Source organism: Protopterus annectens, chromosome 5.part0 (genome assembly GCF_019279795.1).
Source record: "Protopterus annectens isolate FY-2018-M chromosome 5.part0, PAN1.0, whole genome shotgun sequence".
Taxonomy (NCBI): domain Eukaryota; kingdom Metazoa; phylum Chordata; order Ceratodontiformes; family Protopteridae; genus Protopterus; species Protopterus annectens.
Genome location: NC_056735.1, coordinates 1,579,142,676 through 1,579,166,886, shown reverse-complemented (window position 1 = coordinate 1,579,166,886; position 24,211 = coordinate 1,579,142,676).

Below are 24,211 nucleotides of genomic sequence, written 5' to 3'. Positions count from 1 at the left end.
TCTTGAATCAGACACGTAACCTTTTTATTTTTATTCATGTATAAGCCTCTTTCATGCAATTACGCATTATTCTCTATGTACTGTATTTTCCATCTGCCTGTCTCTGTTGTATTTTAACACAAAGAATATTTATTCACTTTAAAAATGCATCAATCTTTTCTCACACCATGGACTCTGAAGTCTATCATTTGCTGTAGGTATAATGATCCAAATCTCCGTTTTCAGCCTTTCAGTCAAATGTTTCTTAGGGAATTGCTTTGTTGTGAACATAATTCACTTCTCTGTATGGCGCAACTCATATTTTATATTAAATTGCTTCCATAAAATAGGGTAATATTTTGTTCCAAGTGCATGAGTAAATTCTTTTCACTTGAACACCCTTTTCAACAGAGTTGTCTGTTGTTACAAATCATAGACATTTCCAATATAGTATATACAAAATTTAAATCAAAGTAGCAGAGATATTCATTGCTATACCACTGTAATAACCATAATCATTAGATGATGCAAATGTAAACATATACCTCTATATGGTTCCTATTTGTTTGACCGAACATATGTTTGCTGAATAAAAACAGGAGTGTGCACTAATGTCGATGATACAGATGGTCAAATAATGAATATGTCAGTGGCATGGAATGTTGATATAGGTGAGTGGAGTTGAAGGGGGGTTGAGAACATGTGTGTGTATGTGTGTTTGTGTATGTATGTGAGTTAGGGTTAGGGTTGGGGAAGAGTGGAGGATGGGTGTTGTGTGTTTGAGTGCGTGTTTGTGTATTTCAGGGTTAGGTTAGGTTAGAGGATGGAGGAAGTATTTTCTCGGTGTTTCTGAATACATCTGTCTGACTCTGTCTTGTGTAGTGGCAGTGTTACAGGAAGGATTTAATGATGTAAAGGTATAGGGTTAGGTTTGGGAGAAGGGGCAGTGTTAGGATTAGGGTTAGCACCCATTACTAAGGTTGAACAGGGAGGCATAGCCCTATTCCCTCTTTAGTAATGAATGCTAACCCTAACACTGCTCATTCTCCCTTCCTCAAACCTACAGCCTTAACATCATTAAAATCTTTTCATAGCACTGCCAATATTCAGTGAAATTTGAGGCTTGTATTACTGAGCTTTTTACTTTTAATATCAGCAGAGGAAATAGTTTTCCACTCTAGATATTATTGTTTTTTTTTTTTTTTTTTTTTCGCTCATTGAACTTATTTTGTCTGTGTTTTAAATTCGTCATTAGGGATGTTCAGTCATACACAACAGACCCCTATATATCTATAGCTATATCATCTATATCTCTCTCTCTATAAATATATATATTGGATAGATATAGATATCGGTGCCGATTCAATTAAGCCTACACTGTGTGGCAATGTGCACATGGTAGCATGCACTACTGTGAGCAGTAAGCAGCTCTAAACACCATGCAGAGCTGCACAAGCATGGTTAACATTTTGGCATGCTAATTACTGCATAAGTAGCGAAACTGTATACTAATCAACCAATCCAAGATGGCGGAGCTATTCAACAAGTTATAAAGAAATCATGTAGAATCAGTGCAGGTTTTGCCTGCAAATTCCAAAACCTGTTGGAATGCATCCATGAAAACTACTTTACATGGAAACAATATTAGGGGCTGCTGTTGCTCTTATATGTGTATGTGCAACAGGCAGAAGTCAATGATGTAAATGCTGCTGATGCTGCTTATATACTTTGGCCAAGTAGGATAAAGGTCTTTAGACCCGGTTTAGTTTTCCATGGTCTGCACAAGGTGGAAATTATAGAGTGCTGTAGGGTGGATAGAGGCACACTACAGGAACTCTGCAACCTCTGTAGTCCTCAGCTAAGAACAAGGGCTTACCATGGGGAAACAATACATGTGGAGACTAAGGAATGTGTAACTCTTAGAATAGTCGCTACAGGAGCCTTCCAGAGACCAACAGGCGATATGCTGGTGGTGTCACATGCATCAGCATCCAGATTCTACATCAGTTCCTGAAAGATATGCTGCAACATGCCAGTGACTACATACACCCGAGGAGAAATCTACAACTATGTAAGATTACTACCTTGTAGCGCACTATCCTGAAGTCTTGGGTGACTTAGACTGCAAGCACATTGAAATCAAATCACCACCCAGGGAACAGGAAAGGGTGTACATAAACAGAAATAGCTTTCACTCCATTAACTGCCAGGTCATGTGTAAAGCTAAGGGAATCATCCTGAATTTGTGTGTTGGCAAACCAGTCAAGTTAGCCCAATTCCCATATTTGGCACAACTGTCAACCCTATCAGAGATTTTATAGGGGGGATATCCCACAAGGCCATTTACTGGGGTTGCAAGTTATGCATTTGAGTCATGGCTAATGATGCCCATCAGTAATAGACACCCATCCACCAAAGAATGCTATAACAAGTCACATATTCAAACAAAAAATATCATAGAGTATGTGTCTGAGCGGCTCAAGTTACAGTTCTGATGCTTAGATACATCTGGGGTTGCTTTGAACTACAATCCACGTACTTGTGCTGAAATTTTTACTGTTTGTGCTATCCTTCACAATATTATTCTGAGAAAACAGCTTCATCAGTAACACTAAGGAGAAGGGGCACTCATCCCACTACCACTGGCAAGGTCACCACAGACACATGCAGGTGAGGAGTCAGGGGAAACACAAGCCACTTTGGGTGTAGGTGTGTACAATATGCCCTTACCCTGGCCAAGAGGCAATGGATAGCATACATTCTCACTACCAAAGGTGGTTAAACCTTCATCCTATGCATATACATACAATAACATTGATACTAGGCAATGCTCACAAGCTTTACTAAACCATGTAATGGCTGTGTACTTCTAGCATCACACAGAGTCAGCCTTAAATGAAAACTCTTGTAACTGCCATATTAAAAAGTAAGTGTTGAACCTCGACTAGAAAAATAAATAGCTAAGAACACAGAAGAATGGTATAGCCTTGCATACTGTTACTTCCTAATGTAACTAAGTAGAAGGTGGGTGCTTTTTACAGCAATGGCATCAATATCTGATGGCACAAACTTATATCAATAGATTTATACCCTGTCAAGTAACAGACCTCATTTATTAAAGATTCAAACATTACAAAGACATGTAAGAAAGCAGCACATTTTTCAAAAGAGCATCAGAAATATATATATACTAAATACTTAGACAGCTATGCACCCTGGGCATTAGACAAAGCAGTTATGTATCCCTGAATCCAAAAGATAGAAAATCAAGGATATGGCATGAGCTGTAAGCCTCATGACTGACCCATGTAACTGTTATGTGTGTGTCTGTATAGGCACTCAAGGTAAAACGTGCATCTGAGTGTCTGCAAGAGCACAGCCAAGCTCTGTGGTAGCTCTACATCCTGGTATATTAGACAGGTGTGAGCTATGCTTGGTAGAGTTGAAGGATTATTGCCATTGTTCCCTACTGCAATAACTGTCTCTGCCATGAGTTACACTGGCATATCCCTGCCCATGGTCAGATGCACTGCTGCTACCTGAATTTGACTGATGTCTGCTGGATGTGCTCCCCTCATGACTACATCTAGTACCATGACCCCATGGCCTACCATGTCTGGATGTGGACACTTGAATCACTGATTGAGCAGTGGAAGTAGTGCCACTACAGAAGCATGATCAGACATGGCCACATTGGCTAACAATAATGATGATGCTGACCTACGTCCACATGGATGACACCCCCCTCTGAGCAGATGTCCCATCACAGACACTGACTGTTTCATCATGTCATTCATCCAATCCATTGAATCATCAACATGGTGGAGGTAGTCATGCAAGTCAGCCTGTGCCACATTTACAACCCTAAGCATATCCTCTCAGGCCCTATTTGAACATGCCTGCTCCTCCATGATGGTCTTAAAAATATGTTCAGTGGCATGTAAAGACACACCCAGGATGAGGTGGAGTGTGGACATCAGGCCTCCTATGATAACCCTTAACAACCTACTTGCGTGGCACCTCACCCACACTTTGGCTACAGCCAGAGTCCACCAGCACTAAAGCCATAGTAACCACACTACACTGATCAAGTGTGTCAACCTCCCTTGTCCAATATCTGATGGCTCACTTGAATACGTATGTGTAGGCCTACTGGTTGTGTCTGATGGAAATACAAGAGATGACTGAATGTCTACCTCAGTGTCAGATTCAAACTCTGTACCTGCCAACTGTGCCTCTGTTTGGTCACAATCATCATCAGAGTCTGCAGATACTATGACATCAGTTGGAAAAATGTCCTTCACTTCCACTGTCAGGATCACCTGTGATAATAAGCAACAAACCAGTACACTTATACGCCAAAAGGTTTAATAGAAGCAAAGCTTTCAGGTTGACCACCCTTCATCAGTACATAAACTTGAATGAATCTAAAAGCATTTAAGTAGGAACACAGTTTCATCACATGATTCAGCCAGCCTAACAAATTCTTCAAACAATTAATTTCTTAAAAAAACAGTATATAAATTCTAAAAATCCTATATGTTACCTAAACTTCTATAAATATAAGAAATAATACTATAACTTTCACATATACATATATATATATATATATATATATATATATATATATATATATATATATCCATACACATCCATATTGCACTTAGAATATTTCATATAACTTACATAATAGATATAGGCAATAATTAATAGAATACAACAATACTACAAATAATGCAAAAAATTGTTAAAAGTATATATATTATACTGTATATTATTTATGTATATATTCTCCTAGTAGTAATTTTTTCTATATATTACATGTAAATGCTTCGTGAATAGTTGTTCTGTCAGCTATGAAAAGGGAATAGCAAATGCTATGCATAGCGAGTGTATTATAGTAGGGTCTTGGTTATATGTTTTAATATTACATAAGTAGCGCTAGTTTAGTAGACAGTCTTGTATTGTCCTTATGGTCTTTTATTCTGTATTTAAAATATTGCTGCTATCAATTTTTACGCATGGCTAATGCATACTCTATGTTTAATTGGAACGTGATTTGTTTTATTCTCGCTATATGTCATGAATAGAGTATGACCAATGAGATAAAATTGCAATGTTTTTAAATGTGTTTTATAATGAACTCTTCTAAAGTCTGAGGAAGCCTTCGGGTGAAAGTGCTTACTTTAATAAACAGATACAACCAAGTGTGATACACGCTTCGTGGATTTCTTTGCAATTTGGAATTGTTACAATTGGAACTGTTATATCTTTTTTGGTGCTTTTTGCAATTAGACTGTGCCATTAGGATCCCATCACGGCGTTTGATGATTGGGCTTATTTCACATATATAAAAATGTAGATAGTGCTGGATTTGAACCCTCTATCATCTGTGCTAAAAACAAATGCTAACTGTTCTTACACCTCCTGTTACAGACCCAGCTAGAAGGCAGGTGTTGTTCTTCCACTCAGTATTCTGGTGACCATGCATTTATGCTTAATGTGTTTGTATGGAGGAATTTGAGCCAATGGAAGTTTCATAAGTTTTTCGGTGAAACAAATCCGAACATTTACTCATCATTTAGCTATGCACAAACGGGGAAAGCAGTATAAATACTTTTTTAAGGTTACACAATTTAAGACACGATATTTCCGATATGAACTAGTCCTGAACACCATAGCATGTGTTAGCTGTGTCTACCATAGCCAGTATTGATAAGTACTTTTCAGATTCAAGTATTAGTCCTTAAATGTGCATCTCGCATGTGCAAACACTTTGCTATCAATCGTGCATACATGCTGCACAGCGATCTATGGAAAGTGCTCATTACCATGTAGTACTTATGTTTACTCCTCAGTTTGTCTTCATCCCCTTAAAATCCATGTGAAAAGACAACCAAAGGGAAGGCACTTTTGTAATGACTGAACACATATTTACACTCAGTCATGTGTTACCTGCACTCATGGATGTGAAACTTATTTCAGCACTAGTTCCCAAATGTCAACGACACAACAGAAATAAATAGCAAAACTACCATGTATACCATTATAATGACAATAGACATTTACATTGTTTTAGACATGTATTAATGTGCACAGCAGTTCTTCGCAAATATGAACTTACATACATGCATACATAAAAGGTTACATGTATGCTGGTATGAAAATATGTGTGTCTCTATATCATACCTCTCAACTTGGAAACATCAAAAATCTGGACAAAGACCCATGAAAAGTAGGTACAAATGGCCAAAATTTCAGATGCTGATTAACATAACAACTGCATACATCATCATGTAACCCTGCCCACTCCAATGGAATTGTGGGATACCAACATGAAGACTGAATTCACTAAATAATAATGAATAATGGTAGATATTAGAATTCCACACTTCATAACCTTCAGAAAATACATAATAACAGAAAACCTGTTATTCTAGTAACCATCTGTGTTTGCAGGAACAATATTTAAAATCTCTCCCTATTTTTGGTCCTTTGTCCCACCATTATTTTTAGCTTTGTCCAGATTTCTTGCTCTGAGAGATTGAGAGGTATGGCTGTACTCCATATAAATACTCATATATCTGATTAATCACTAATATGTTTTATTATCAATAACATGGACTAAAATATATATCACTTGACTCAAGCAAATTCTACTCAGTTTTTTTCTACCCAACAGCCTATCAGTAGTCTAGCAATGCTATGTGCTTTTGCATTATACCAACTCATTGCAACAAGTGTTATATAAAATAGCCACTCCACACCACATCGCTTATACTAGTAGCATTATTATTTTTATCAAACAAAACTCTAGACTAAAAAATACAACATTTTGCAGAAATGTATTTAAGCAAGAACAAGATGACAGTTTCTTCTTCGACTGTTTGGGTTGATTTAGTAAATAAACAGTTACAAAATCTTAAACAACCTACTTTCTGCACAGCAATGAACAAGTTAATGAGCATATTCCAAATTCAGAATAAAAACTTACATTAAAATTGGAAGGGACCCATCACCAGACTTTTGAAGTTCTTTGACTTGTTCAATAGCTTTTTCTCAAAACATATTCCAGTATGGGATGACTATATCTTATTTTTCCAGGTACCACTTCTGCTTCATCCAGATTTAAATATATTTAAAAGTTAGATTGCACTATTATAGTCATGAAAGCTCTAAGTACTTACAAACATTCCTACACCATGCCGAGTGCTGTACTACCAATAAGTGGAGAGTAAGCCTGACTTCACTATGGAAGACACAGAGGTCCAAACGCGTTCCGCGACTTGAGCCAGCACAAGCCATTATACACTGAAAAGTCAACCAACGATAAGGTGGTAGTACTGTTCAACACCGTAACCTATTAGACTCTTATCTTATAGATACATCAACTGCAAGTCCTGTGTGAAAAGAGACCATACCATGAAAAGTCAGTGCTGACCCTTATCTGCAAATATCTTACACACTGATAAAAATAAAGAAAAAATAATAAAAGGTGAAGACTTTGAAGCCACAAAATGATAGTTTATTAAACGCTTTCATCCTGATAATACCTGGACTTCTTCAGAATAACATACACATTCCCTCCCACTACTTAAATACACATCAACATTAACTAATTAATTAAGTACTATTATCACTGCTTAAAGTTAAAGACTCCCACCACAGAATAAAATCAGTAACTGACAATTGATGTTAAAAATACATAAGAATACAAGACAATAGTGGTGTATTTCTAAAACAGTAACCTAACTATTGCTATCCTAAATAAAACATTTTATAGAAAATTCAGTCCCTAGAGGAAGCCAATTGCCCTTAATTTAAGGATGCTTGATAAAGAAGTAGCTTAATTTAATCCTGGAAAATGGGTGGCATTTGTTCTAAGCTGCCATTTCAGCTCAAGAAATTCCAAGTAATCATCCACATGGCCACCCCTCTGTCCTTGGTTAACCTGGTCTATGACAATAAACTTAACTTTATGCCCAGGATTCTCAGATAAATGCTTATATAAAGCATTCCTATGATATTTTCTAGTGATTTCATAATTGTGTTGGTATACTCATTTCCTAAGACTTAACTTGGTTTTCCCTATATAGAAAGCTGAGCAGTTGCCACACTTGGCTAGATATACAATTACCTTCCTACCACAATAAAATTTACCATACAGTCTCACAATCCCCATTCCTTCAACCAAAACACTTGATCCCTCAGGAATATATGGGCATTGTGTGCAGTGACCTTATTTAGACATCTTCCCCACCCTTTCAGCTTTGACATTACATTTTAATAAAGACTTAAAATAAAAATCCTTTTTGTATGCTATCAAAGGTTTAGGCCCCACAATATCTAAATATTCTTGATTAATCTTAAATATATTCCAGTAAGTTTGTGCAATAGTCCTTACTTCCTGAAAATTGGTGCTGTAAGTAACTACTAGGGTCCTATTAAATGATTGTGGGTGAGCAAGTTCCACTCCTTGATTATTAAGAACCACCTTGCCCTTTCTGAGTAGTGGGACAAAATGCCCCCTTCTCCTTTTGTCTCTAACTTTGTCAAAGATGTTGGTAAGGAACTCATCAGGGTATCCCCTCCCTTTAAACGTGTTAAACAATTTATCCATTTTGTGTCCAAACTCAAAACCTTAAGTCACCATTCTAGCCAACCACATGCATTGCCCCTTAACTAGGGATTTTTTCTGATGCTCAGGGTGCATGCTTTCAAAATACAAAAAAAAAAGTTAGAGTAGGTGGTTTTCTGATAGATAGTTAACTCAAAAACCCTACCTTTCTTGTTAAAACAGATGGTGAGATCTAAACATTAGCTGAACTCCCTTGGACATCCATGGTAAAGTGTAATCATTTTGTGGTAGAGTGTAAATACTCTAAAAATTCATCTACCTTCTCTACACTATCTTTCCGAAAAAAAAGTATGTCATCCAGAAGGCATCCATATAGCACCCATGAATTACAAAACTGTGAGTTAACAACAAAATTCAGTTCCTAATAAGAGAGAACAGCATTATCAAATGCTAGGGTATAAACTGCCCCCATAGTAACTCCCTTTTTCTGTCTAAATAGTTGGTTCTCAAAGGTAAGAAAATTGTGAGTCACTTTGGTGGCAGTTCAGCCCAACTGGATGGAGCTGCCTCATATGCTACTTCTCAATCAAATATCTACTGCACACAAACTCTACTTTCCCGACCTAACCCCTGCACTTCAGCAACTCATACAACCACACATACCCACTAGACCCCTTAAATCCAGCAACTAGAACCTCATAACTGTCATCAAACACTGAAATTATGCTGGCAAATCTTTTTGTCAGCACCATTATCAAAAAATGGAACTCTCTACCAAGCCAGATATCTTTTACCACCTCCACTTCTCATTTTAAAAAACTCCTGAAAACCCATTATCAAAATAATTGTCTATGCTCATGCCAATCACCAGGCTAATCCTTAACAAGATAGTATATCAGAACCTCAGCTATTCACAGACAGTTTGTCTCCTGAAAACTAAAAACTGTTTCTTTTTGATATTCTATACCTCAATGATTGATTATTGAATGATTTGTGAATCTCTGCCACATTGTCTATGTAATTTTTTTTTCTCTGTATGCAATGAATGCCCTCATGTTCTGCAGTGTAAGGTTTTTGTAATATGCTTGTAGTCTTTATGTTTTCTTGGAGCTTATCTCCTCGCGCCTCTGCTGAAAGTGGACCTGTGTCCAGTCGGACTTTCCTGGTTATCAAATGTAAAATAAATAAATAAAATATAATGTTGTCTCACACTATAAAAAGCCAACCTTGTGCTGTGGTGCTTGTGTTATGTAATGTGATCTGTAGATAGTTAGGTAGAGGCACTACTCTCAATGCGGTCAGCTGCTTTGTGCGAGCATTCTGTAATCAGTTTGGTGACAATTTCAGAATAATATGTGAGTCCACAGCTATGTCATTCACTTCTTATAACATCTTCTTTTAACATACACTGATGATGTCATTCTGTTTAACATAAATTCTGAAAGACCTCAAGCCGAACTTGTGGTGTGGCAGTAACATTAATTATTGTGTTCTCAAGTTTCTTTATTTAGATATCTAAGGGTTCTAATCCGGCAGCAGGTAACTTTAGTGTCTATACATCCAAATATTATTTTGAGACAATTTACCAATTTTGCACAGAAATTTTACTACACATTCATTTCAGACGCTCCTTCAAACATGTTCTTCTTGGCATACAATGATGCTATCATACTTCATAAGGTGCAATGTGACGGTGTTAAAATTAGACATATGTGGTGGGGCTAGTGTTACATTTCACATCCTACACCTACACAGGTGTAATGTTCAAATCAGACCAAATGCACTGGTGTGTGCATGGTTGCTTGTACATTAGGGGCATTGTTTGATTTTTAGAATTGCTCTTCATTTCACTACCATGCAGGAGAACCTTTAACATAGCCCCATCCATCCACCATTCTCTTTTTTTCTTCTGGCAACATTACGTCCTTCCTGTAGAGGAGTGGAGGATGTCCTCATGTCAGATATGCATGTGCACAACATGAAGCAGAGTCCTTCCATAAGCCTCTGTAAGCCATCTCTAGACCACTGCCTGTGTGATTGCTAATTCTGTCAAGGTGTGGTGCTCATGTCCTATATGGACAGTGGCAGTATGTAATGCAAGTCAACAAATATACACATATGCACAATAGACTTGCTATCTTCCATCATATAGATATAAGGAGTTTGTTTTAAATGGTATAGTAATGGCTAGGATTTTATGTGATGTTGACTGTTAGCTTATGACCTATGACCCTATAAACATTCTATATGTCAATGTTGTTGTCACTGACACATGCTATGTTGAGGTATGAGTGTTCATAGGTTCATTGGTTAGTAGGTTCATAGATTAGTACTAGGCTAACTGCCCTTGCAAGCCATTTTAAGCCTAGCCAATTATCCCTTGTGAGACTTGAGCGCTGCACCTTGTATTTGTGAGGCAACCCGCTACATCATGTACAGTACGCCTGCAAGAGAGTCTTATAGTCTGTGACGTGAACTAATGTATTGATAGTCACTACTATAATTTTGTTACATGCTCCTTCTAAAACAGCTGTAGTACTATACAACACCCATGTTTGATTTGTTAAGGTGACATCATGTCTGTTACATCTGTTTGATGTCTTCAAGAAGGCCACCAAGGGCATGCATGAGGAAAACACTCTCATCCTGTGTAACTTGACCTGGCTAAGGCATTTAATACAAATCTACACTCAGGTATTAAAGATGAGCTGTCTGAAATTGGAATAAACACCTACCTCACCAAGTAGGTAGACAAATGGATTAAATACATAGGTTCATATGATGATACTAGACTATTGGCCTGGAGGCCCTTTAAGCCTAGCCAAGAATTTTGCACATGTTCTCACAAAGTCAGCACCTGTTTTTCCTGTCCAGCAGGGACACAGGTGGGATGCCAGGGGTGTACTTTCTGTTACCCATCCAGTCTAAGTTCCTCTTAAAGGGGGCTAGAGAGGTACTATGCTTGACATGGTGTGGGAGTGTATTCCATAAATGGGGAAGCCTTTGGATAGAAATCTATCCTGCTGACAAGTTATATTAATGTCACAGACCAGGTAGAGGCCTTGCATGTGGGCTGTGTGAGTGGACTTTGACTTATGGATATGCAGCAACTCTATCAAGGTTGGGTCTGAGATGACCTTCTATGCCAGACACAGGTGATCTCTGAACAGTCTGTATGAGACTGAGTAGAGGGACAGGGCTTTTTCCCTGTCAGTATTGGACAGGTGTTTGAGACCCTGGATTTTCCTGGTCAGGAACCTCTGTGGTCTCTCTAGCTGCTGCATGTGCTAGGCAAGGTACATGCCGAAGTGGGCATTGTATTCAATGGGTATGATAAAGGAGGAGTATAGGGATGTTATGACCTCCTTGTTCCTGTATGAAATACTCTTACTTATGATGTGGACCTTGTAGAAAGCTTTCTGTTCAACGGAGGCAACATGGTCAAAAATCAGGTTGCTATCAACCTGGATGCCCAAGTCCCTCACAAGTGATTGTGTGCTTAGTATGTTGTTATTAATGTAATAATTAGTGGGGACTCCATTTTCCACAAAGAGGATAATGATGTATTCCTTGGCATTCAGTTTGATGCTATGCTTCTGGCACCAGTCATTTGTTTGGGTAAGGTCCTCTTGTAGGATGTTCACATCACTAGGGGAGTTTAAGACAGCACCCAGCTTGCAGTCATCTGCAAACTTGATCAGTCACAGACCACTTGTTTTGGCTTGCACCTCAGAAAAGTATATCCCAAATAGTAGAGGCCCCAAGACCAATCCTTGGGGTACACCGCTCATTACAGGTCTACTATTACAGGTGGCTTCCCCTATTTTGACTGAGTGAGTTCTATCATTAATCCAGTTATCTACCCATCTGGTAGCATATAGGTCGATGCCTAGCTGGGAGAGTTTATCTATTATGCCTGAGTGGGGAATAGTATCAAAGGCTTTTGCTTTGTCAAGGTAGGTGGTGTGCAGCATCTTCCTCTCATCCGTGGCTTTGGTGACTGTTTCAAAGAAGTCGACCAAGTTTAACAGGCACAATCTCCCTTTGACAAAATCAAACTGTGTGGGGTCAAGCTTTTGGAGGTTTCCAATGTCCTTGTTTATAAGGTCCATGATAATGCATTCCATAGTCTTCCAGATCAGAATAGTTAGACTGATGGGCCTATAATTGTTTGGGTCACTGGATACTCCACCTTTGTGTAGAGGGATCACAGTGGCTGCCGTCCATTTGACTGGGACAAAGCCGGTGCTCAGGATTTGGTTGAATGTGGTGCCTAATGGAGCTGACAGCTCATGCCTAAGTTCATGTAGGGTACAGCCAGGGATGTTGTCAGGCCCCATGACGACTATATTTTTTGCCTTTGAGAGGGCATTAAACACCTGTTCCTCTGTGATTATGGGAGGGGAGGAACGTGCTGGGGATGTCCTGGTTTACTGATGGCGGGGGGGCAGGTGGACATGACAGATAATGTCAAAGTGTGTGAGGTCACCTCTATTTAGAGTCCGGTTACCAGGCCAGTACCTCAGGATTCTTTGCTAGGCCCTTTCCTGTTTATTACTTAAGTCTCAGAAGAGTAGCTAACACATCCTTTTTTCTAACCAGCTTTGATGAGGACTGCAAATTGTAGAAAATCATTAAATCCAAGATTTGTATTGGAATAATGCAGACTGTATTAGCACACATAAAGGACTGTTGCCAGAGCCATGAAGACACAGTAGATGAACCAAAATCAAGGGGACAGGGTTAATTCCATTATGACAGCAAATAGAAATCTAATTACAATATAGACAGCACAAACCTATGAGTAGACTAAGTGGTACTGAGAGTACTCAGGGAGATGGTATTTGGAACATCTACCAGCATGTTCCCACAGTGGTAGCTACTCCCTTGTATCTAGCAGAACTCCTAACTATGTGTAGAACGTCCTCATCAAAGGACATTATAGTCCCATTGCTCTCAGCCTGCATCACATCACTGATTGAGTACAATGCAAGCTTCCAACACTTCTTCCAGGAATGATTTACTTAAGTGTATCCTTTTTGCCACAGTGAACACCCACACATCCTATTAACCATACCTAAGTATTTTTTTTGCTGCATAAACATTAGGAGTTGATAGTGCTGAACTCCCTTCAAGGTATTATACAAGATGCAGATGTGATACGTGTTCCTGTGATGCACCCAGTAAATACATACTCAGTGACAACATTGTTGCTATGGGTTACATTCTTGTAAGTGTAGATTGTGGAATATATATGCCATGGAAACTTATCAGCTAGCCAGGGATGAATGTAATTCAAACTACAGGTGTACCAGTGTCCCTTTTAATACCTCTGAAGGGTGTTATTTTTTCAAGGAGGTGCGGTTGATTCTCCTTATAGATTATTGACAAATCATTATGGTTGTACCGGTCTGTATTAAAATCTCGAAGTCTGACAAAATCGAATATGATATTGTCAACACGAGAATACCAAAAGCATACTACATCGAACGTTTAAACGGAAAATCTCCGTAGGGGGAGATTTTCATTTACTTCAATGTAGTGCATTCTCGGAGTTGGTATATTTAAGTGGGGGCTGTGGGGGTGCAGGGGGCCTTGCCCCCCTGCCTACACACTATTTAGTTTTTTTTTTTTTTATTTAGTATTTTGTTATTTTTGGTTTTGATGGTTTAAGACTTCGATCACTAAAGTTCGATCTTTAGTGATTCGAAGTTTTAAACCTTCGAGATTATAATATAGACTCGGTTGTACAACTGTATTCATGCAGAAAATGTATACTAACTCACAATCACAAATTTAATGTCAGTGTTACAAATGAGTGGTGTTAATACTCTGATAATGACCATGATTATGCGTGCCTCTGTCTACTTTTGTCCATGAGCCTGTTGTTGTGTGTGCTGCTTGGCTGAGTCCTGTGCTGACATTACATTCACATTGAAACAAATAATTTTGCACATCTTCTCAATATGCACATACCATCTAATGTATATACTTCCCTTGATAAATGTCCTCCCCAGTGATCATGTCAGGGTGCTATTAACAGAATATCTTCTCCACTGATAAATATCACCTTGTGTAACAGTCACATAATATACAATAACTGGATGATGATATGACTATACTCACACAGGAGGTGTAAACAGCAGCACGTACTGTATTATTTAGATATGTGATTACTGTTCATGCTACAACTGTCTTGTCTTTGTGGTATACATACATTGACATGCCCTCAACTGCTGTACATTACCATGTTTCACTTGTCCTCTTCTTCTGTGTACATTCCTACAATTCGTGTGTCTGACCCTTTTCAATCCATGCACTTCTGCAGAATAATTATTAATAATGCAGTCTATATACCCTTGCCGATCACCACCAAAACTTTTATTCTGTATGTCTAAAGCAGGTTTGCACAGTATTCTGCACTGATTACACTTTCTTATAATGTGTTATAACTTTATGCATTGCCTTATATTAAGCCATGGAAGTCATTGGGGCTTTCAGTGCAATCGCGCAGAACCAGTTTGCCCATAGGTAAACATGTTTGTAGGTGTTCATGCTGCTTTACATTATTTGCTAGCTGGCAACACTGTTGGTGAGCATGAAACCTCACTTGTCTCCATGAAAGACTGATGCACAGCATGCATATGCAATTAGTACTGCTGGTAATCATGCTAACATTAAACTCCATGTGCTAAGCCTACAAGGAGTTTAGTGAATCCCCAGGATTGTTTTTTTTCAGTACCTCTCAGAATTTTTTGATTTGTGTAGCTTAAGGCTTTATACAGTCAAGTAAAGTAAAATATTGCCTAAAAAGTAAAGAAATGCACAACTGCACATTCCATTTTTGTTTAGGCAGATGATTATACTAAGATCAAAGCTAAGTGTTTTGCAACAGTCAAAAGGAGTATAAGCCAAAATGTTGCATGCCATATACACACTTAGAAAGCTCTCTTCACAGAAAATTAACTTCTTACTGAGATAATATTATACTTTATGAACTATCATTCTCTCCACTTTGCCAGTTGCATTTTAAAGTGACCTTAATACCTACAGTTGTCATCTTATCTGGTCACACCTATGACAAGCAGTTCAAGTGTTCAGAAATGAGGAGTTAATTTACTCATCAAAGTTTATTGTACGATGATGACTTTTTTCACAATTCACTGTAGAAAGAGCTTCATACTTAACTATGTTCTACATCTGATGTTACTCTTCCTGTTAACCATGTTCTAATTCATTCTTCTGTCTGCATGTAATTGTATAGTTCCCGCACATCTGTTTGTCAATCTTGATGTTACATAAAGCTTATCCAGAGTGTTATAGTTTCTGCTCTAAAATCATGCCAGTCTCAATGAGCTTAAAGTTTACCATACAGAGGCTAACTAACCTATATGTTTTTCTAAAAATCTGTTTCTTTATGGTCTGCTTTATTTAATGTACTCCATTGCTGTTAGGTTGCAATATATATCTCCCACTGTCACTTCACTGTACGTAAGTGCTGGCCCTACTTGGTTGATGAAACAGTAAAACTAGTCTGAGGATTTTAATAGCCTAAACATGAGATAATTCTATCCAGTATTGTAACAAGACATGTTTATGTCTGATACTTCTTTAGTGTCATCAAATAAGAAGCTGACAAAAATGTTAATATATTGTGAACGTGGACTACTACTACCTAATGGCATTTTTTGTTAGTGACAAGTCTACATATCATGAATGCTTTAATCCATTCATATGTTTGTCCTGATTGTTATCTTTCACTTGCTGTACACCCCAACATTTCATATCTCTCCATCCAGCCATTGTCAATACTATTATATTCAGATAGGTGTTGCAGGCTTGTAGAAGAGTGCATGCTAACATGGCATGGCATATAGTGCAGAACTTTCTCTGATCTAACACCAGTCTGAAAACACACACACACACACACACACACACACACACACACACACACACACACACACACACACACACACACAAATACATATACTATACATATACATATAAATAAACATATACATATACAAACACACACTGACATCCACATCAAAAGTAGACACAATGTGAGGTAAACCACGCTTTGAGAGTCCACTTATCCACAAGCCTTAAGGATATGTGAGGAAACCAAAGCTCAACAAAAATCCAACCGGGCATAAGAAACACATAAATATTATACTCTGAAGGCAGTTAGTATTAGAACAAACCAGTGAGTTAAGTTCTTTGAAGTAAAAATGCTACCTGATACATCAATGTTAACCTACCACCACAAAAAAGGCAACTGAGTTCAGAATAATAAATAAATTATAACTCAATCCTTTAGCGGTGCCTAACATGTGGTGTTGTTCCCTCACACCTAACACAGCAGTGTTCCCATATAACTGCTTTAACAGTAACTTTTCAATGGTATATCAGCAGGCCAGGCAATCTCAGAGCAGTAACACAGAAATTGACCATACATTTGTATGTCTCACTTAATGCAGGAATAACAACGTACATATGTAAGTTGTTGATTGTGCCATGAAGGAGTCCTTTGTGTCTTGCAGCTAGTGTGGCTCAGAGGACTAGGGGAATGAGTAGAGATGATGGTGTTGATGGTTCTAACCTAGAAGTATCCACAACTTTTGGATGTTGGGTATTATTATAGATATATATATTTTTTTGTTACAGACTGGCAGTCTGTGTGTGTGGGGCAACAGTATTACTCTGTCACATATTAATTACATAAGACAGCAGGAGAATGCCATGGACATTTTGAGTGAAGTGCAGTACTGCTGAAACAGGGACAGATTTCAGGGTTCCTATTAAATGATCAAAGACGCATTCTTTTGAATGAATCTTGATCGAAATTGAAAGCACGAAAAGGCAAAATAGTGAAATGGCATATAAGCAAATTCTTTCCCTTGGAAAGAAATCGCTTGGCTGCTTCCGTCACTTTGCCATTTTTGTAACTGTACTGCAATCTTGGAGTTGGTATATTTAAGTAGGGGGGAGTATGCAATGTTTTAATTATTTTGTTTTTGTTTTGCGGAACAGTGACTTTTTTCCCTTGGAAAAAAAAATCACTGTTCAAAGCTTTCGAGATTGTAAGCTTTCGCTTATATGGGTTCGATAAATCATCGTTCACTTTTTTAAGCATTCGATGATTTAACATAGACCCTTTTTCATTGAATGTAACACACAAAATCCTGGACTGCAGTACAGGTAGGTGTCGGCTGGAGTCACTTTATAAGTACTGGCAATCACACTGGGCATGCTCATAAACTTAGTTAAACAGATAGCAATTATGTTGCTCCTCACTCAAAATGGCCTGTTATGTACAAATGTGTCTATACATACATACATATATGTACACATATCTGTCTGTCACTATCTCTCTCTCTCTCTCATAGATAGTATTTCTATTTCTATGTATATATGAATAGATGCATGCCTATATATATATATATATATATATATATATATATATATATATATATATATATATATATATATATATATCTACACACACACATATATATATATATATATATATATATATATATATATATATGTATATATATATATATATATATATGTATAAACATACATCAAAGTCTCTCCCTATATATCCACATAACACATAACCTAAAGACTGTGCAAGCTATGGAATAGACTTCCCACACATGTCAAGCAGAGCATCTCACTGGCCCTCTTCAAGAGAAATCTTGATAAGTGTATTGGAAATAGAAAATTCACTCCATATTTTACTCCAGTGGCTCTACTCGACAGAGGCACTGAAACTACAGTCGGGTGGCATGATGCCAGGGTTATCCTATGGGCTAGGCTTGAAAAGGCTCCAGGGCCATTAGCCTAGTACACACCTATGCGCGCACACACACACACACACACACACACACACACACACACACACACACACACACACACACACACACACACACACACACACACACACACACACACACACACACACACACACACATATATATATATATATATATATATATATATATATATATATATATATAGCATACACACACACAGCTACATTTATATGTACATCCCTGTTATATGCATAAATATGTGCGTGGCTGCCTGTATTGTCCTGCATACCCTAATAATGGTGAGCAAAGCTGCACTATCACACATCTATAATGTTGCTCAAAGGATCCAAAGTAAGTGCTCAACCGTACATAATGCACCTAACTACAGACCCCTGTGCCTGCTGGATGTTAATACCCATACAGCAACAGGTGAGCAGGTGGTCTAATGTACAACATTGTCTCCCCACACATGGACAGCGCACATGGTTCTGCCCACAAGCTTGCCCATCCAAGTGTAAACAGCCACATATGGCCATATTGTTAACTGCAGATACATAGCTAGGATAAATAACAGTTATCTGACTGCAAGGATACTATATGCAGATAACAGTATGAAGCAAAATCACTCTGCAGGACACAGGTGACTGGCTCAGAAATGTCCACTGCATATAACAGAAAGGATCCGCTGTCAGACACCCAAACTGTGCAGAGTTCAACTCTGTGTAGATCACATATATGTGGTCTTATCAGCTCCATGATAATTGGCTCTAGAGGCATACAGATTTGGACACTTAGGCAAAGAGGTCTAAAGTTCTTGTGGTCGGTGGATGGACCACCTCTGTGCAATGGTATAACAATTAATGTTGTCCAGTCAGCTGGGGTGCAGCCAGTAGTTTCAGTATGATTGCAAGGTGTTCCCAATGGTGTTAGTAATCCTTGTCAGATACCATGTAGGACGCAGCCTGGAATGTTAGCATGTCCAATAGAAGATGTGTATCCATCATATAGAGGCCAATTATGACCTGCTATGTATATATGGAAGGTATAGGGCAAGTTGTAGGAATGTCATTTGGCACATATGATGCAGACAGGGGAGTTAAGTTGGTATAGAACCTGTGGGAATACACGTTACCTATGAGGGCAGACCCGTTATATATGGCATCATTTTGTATGAGTTTACTGACAATCTTGGCCTGTCTTTTGAGGTTACACATGTATCTACACTGTGTGTTGTGGTTCTACTTTGTGTGGGTGGCTAATTTTGTCTCTTGCTGTGTCTACACAATATCACAACAACACTATGTGCTTGTTTTAGCTGAGGAGGTTGTGCCTATATTTTAGGGGGCACCCTCACCCCAACTGTCACACAGCAATGTCCACCTCTTATTGTACTTACTGCTAATGGCAGTTGTCCACTGGGCAGCTTTTCCTGTATTCTTCCTGTCAGGTACAGCCGAGACCATGCAGGTGTAATGCTGCTTGCATAATGCATGGGTGTAGAGCTCTTCATACTTGCCTGCCCCATTTGAGGGTGAGGTTCAGTCAATCTATGAAAATCATCCCACAGTAGGTAATAAATTGCTTTGTTAAAACATATGTCAGTATTGTCTGCAAAGGGGGGGGGTAGTTCTGGTAGTTTTCATGAGACTGATCTGTGGTTAGATCCCAGCAGGGAGGACCTCACATTGGGGGGCTGCAGTGGTCACCCATATTTGTAAACACATGATGCCTTATGTTTCCCTTGTGGGGATGTCATGGCACTGTTCCAGGGCATTGTAGTTAAGGACATGGACTAACCTTAGAACAAGTGAGCTACAGCATGACTACGCAACACAGTTGGTGGTCACTTTATGTGACCCCAAACCATGGTGCAATGACATATCTTGATAGACACACATACATCCACATGCACACAATGGGTGTCTAGATTCATGGAGCTACTCCTGTAGCTGGCAATTGCTTGATTATGTCCCCTTATAGTAGTGAATGACATGTACAGTGTCTCTGGGAAATCACAGTGTTTCACTAAATCTGGATGTGTAGCTATCCTTAATAAGCATGTATACGCCACTTGCATTACCTTGCACACTGTCATTAAAAGGACTGAACATGTGGAAGGATGTGTAGTCTGGTATGGCCATGGTGCTGTCCACAGCCTTGAACCAGATGTCCTTGACTGCTCACATGTCTGCATATTTCAAGGTGGGGACACCTTCTACAGAATGGGATTCAGTGTTGCCATTCCCAGCATGTAGCAGCATAACCATGAGATCAAATAAACATGGTGTTCTTATTGCAAAGTTTTCCCTCCAGACAGTGCATATAAGATGCATTTTGGGGAGTGTCAGCAGCCTTTGCCAGTACTCCAAATCTCAGGAGTGAGAGAAGAAGACCATCACTAGTGAAGCATTTATGTCTGTTGAGCAGTGCATCTCAGGAAGACATGTAGTAGATCCCTTTACAATTACACCACATGCTAAGGCAATTATTGACTTCCAGCAATTTCCGTGTGTATGGAGCCATCATCCTAGGTGAGGGTCAACAGCAGTTGAAAGGTATGCACATACCTACTAGAGACACAGACTGGCTAAGCTCATTCATGTGTCTGCATACAGTACAGTGACATATATCCCTAGTTGTACATACCTGCAGGAACTATGATGTCAAGATTATGTTAACTGATATACCTTGATATACAGCAATGTCTGGTATGGGTGGTATGGTGTATTGTGTCAACCCACAGACAGCTAACTGTGATCTTTCCCATATGTAGTCTATTGACACAGACATCAATGTGTCTCATGATGTAACAACCTGTGACTAGCAGATGTGATTTTGTGTTTTGCCTCAGGTGTTTGACCAGTTTGAGAGTGTTGCATGCAGTATTATGTGTACTGTGCTCTCCAGAGGCAGGATCTTACAAGGTGTCTGCTGTTTAGAAATGTGTTTGGTAAGGAGCTGCACAGATGCAGGTGTGTGTGATGTGGGTGTAGGTGGTGAAGGATGTGAGCTGTGAATGTTGGCAAAAATGCTCATTGACATATGTAATGACTGCTGTTGGAGACACCATGGAAGCAAGGTTTGAAATGCAGTCACATCTGTCATATGTTGTGTTTGTGTGTCATAGAAGTAAAAGGGTGGGGACACTTTCCACATCTCATCAGCAGGTCCTGCAAAGTTAGGGTCATGGTGCCACAACCTTGGGGTTCAAAGACTGATATATAGTGTTTGTAGACACTTCCTGCAGTGAAGATGTGGATGCCCGAGCATGCATAGAGGACTTGTTCAACTTTGCTGACATTACATTGGCCTCACAGGCGTATGATGCCAGTCAAGCAAACAGACAGCACACGAGTTGTTGTGTGACATGATGTGAGAACACAGACATGTGTTTTGGGTACAGAAATGTACAGTATGACATGCGGGTCTATGTCATATAATCGAACTTCCAAAATTTCGAACACCATATGTTCGAACTTGAAAGTTCAAAATATGACAAAATCGAAACCTCAGAACAGCGGATTTTTTTTCCAGGGAAAAAAATTGCTGTTCTGAAAAACACACACACAACTCAAGCACACCAAAAACCTAATAAACCTACACAAAACCTTACATACACAACTATCTATGCACTAACCTTAACCCAAATCCTAACCCTAAGGTCTGTCACTATCGCACACTTACCTAACCCACACCCTAACCCCAATGTCAGTCAAACTCGCACACTTACCTTAACCCGATCAGTAACTTTTGCACTACAGTGGAGAAAATGTCAGAGCTGCAGAAACAGCCAACCAAATTCTTTCCCTGGGAAAGAATTCATTTTCTGTGGCTTCGACATTTTTACTTTTCTAGCTTCCCTGTTCGAACTTGATTAAATGACATAAACCCTGATATGCTTAGGACATGCTGTAGGTGGACATACATTGACCAAAGGTGGCCAGTCCTCTGTAGTAGACCTCTCAGCCATATCATGCAGATATCCACCATTAATCTATTTAAGGGCAGGATGCATGACTTGCTGTGAAATTGTCACCTACGATGGATCACCACCACTGTGCTGCTTGTTTCAGAAAGCCTTGACATCTATGTCACTGGACATTGCACATTTTATTGTGATGCTGCAGCAGTGTTCCTAATCAACATGTTTTCACTTCCCTAATGACATACCACCAACCTTGGAACAGAAGGCATATTTCATGCAAAAGCCAACTGCACACCTTGGTTGCTAATCAAGGCATCTAGCTGGAGAAGGGTATGTGAAGTCTACATAGTCTTTCATTGTGTGGACAGCTATGTGGATGAATAAACAGGATGTGTCCTGCTCCTCATCATGAGCATCATAGTAACATTGTGCTTGTGATGACAAAAAACATATTGGAGCATGGTATCCTATGTGAGAGTGTTTTTGGTGAGACCAGCATTAGAAGTTGCCCAGCACTGGCAATTCCGTGGACTCTCCTGCTATCCACAGTCTTCACAAAGTAATTGTGCCCTTCCAGTACACACTGCTTGGGTAATGTCTGAAGGCAGAATACCTGTGTAAAACACCCACCTTACATTCACAGGGTATACATACTACACTCTGTGCACTGTGCAGACACCTTGGATGACTCTTTTCTTGGAAAATGATGGAAGTAACTGCAATACTTACTTGCAGATAGGACAACTAGCACACAGTGCCAAGCAGTGTTCCCAGATCTCTGAGTCATGTGATATGAAATGCCATAAAAGGAGTAAGCATGGATACGAGCAGTAACAATGTCATACACCTACTGACACTGGACCAGACAATGTTTGTTTTGCTCAAGGCCAGATCACACCTACCTACCTTAACTGGTGGACCTCACTGAGTGTTAAACCATGCAATGGATGAGGGAAATATGACTCACTCCACCTACCATGGCCTGACAAGGTGTTTAACAATATTAGGCCAGCAGGTCTTGCTGAAAACTGTGTAGCTTATTTACAGAGTGGTATGTCAGCTGGTCGATAGCCAAGTCTCTGATAGTCATAACGTGGGAAGATAGCATTGGGAAACCTATGCTACACTGACACCAGTTAATGGTGGATTTCCCCAAACATCATTAATGTAGTACCCCTTTAGCCATTCCCTTCTCTGCAGTCACTGTCACTGTCAGTGACCTCTGACTGACTACATTAGCAGGTATTGCATATTAGGAACTGTCTCTGAATCCCACACAGAAGCAACAGTTATCTAGGATGGCCTGAGACACACATTTCTTTAGGAAGTTATCCACACCTGAAAAATATGGTAGTAGTTGAGTCACTAGTCATGGAGTTATGGACATAGTAATGTAGACTTTGACTTTCACTGGTGGGTAAGATGTGGGGATCCATTCAATTTTGTACAACCTATACAAAAAGGTATGGCATGTAAATCCTAGACTGTCATTGTTATACCAAATTTGGCACTCATCACACCTATCACTGAGTGCAATTGCACCTTTGCTGTGTCACTACACAGGCATAACTTACAACTGTAGCAGCCATACAGGTTCCATGGTAAACCAATACACATTGCAGATAACATGTCTTATGCAGTCCATCTCAAGACTGTACATGTGTAGTCTGTGTCCTACGTGCTTTGGAGGGGATGTGTATGATATAAATAGTATGGTGGAGAGACAGATATGTAACACAGACACTACACCCTATACGTAACAGGCCCACTATTCATGTGAAGCACACATCTGCTGTAACACACATCATGTGCAAGTTACACAATGGGATGCAGAACAAGACATTCATAACTGGTGTAGGACAAATGCCTGTAATGGACACAGGAAATTTGTTGATATGACATCTCCAT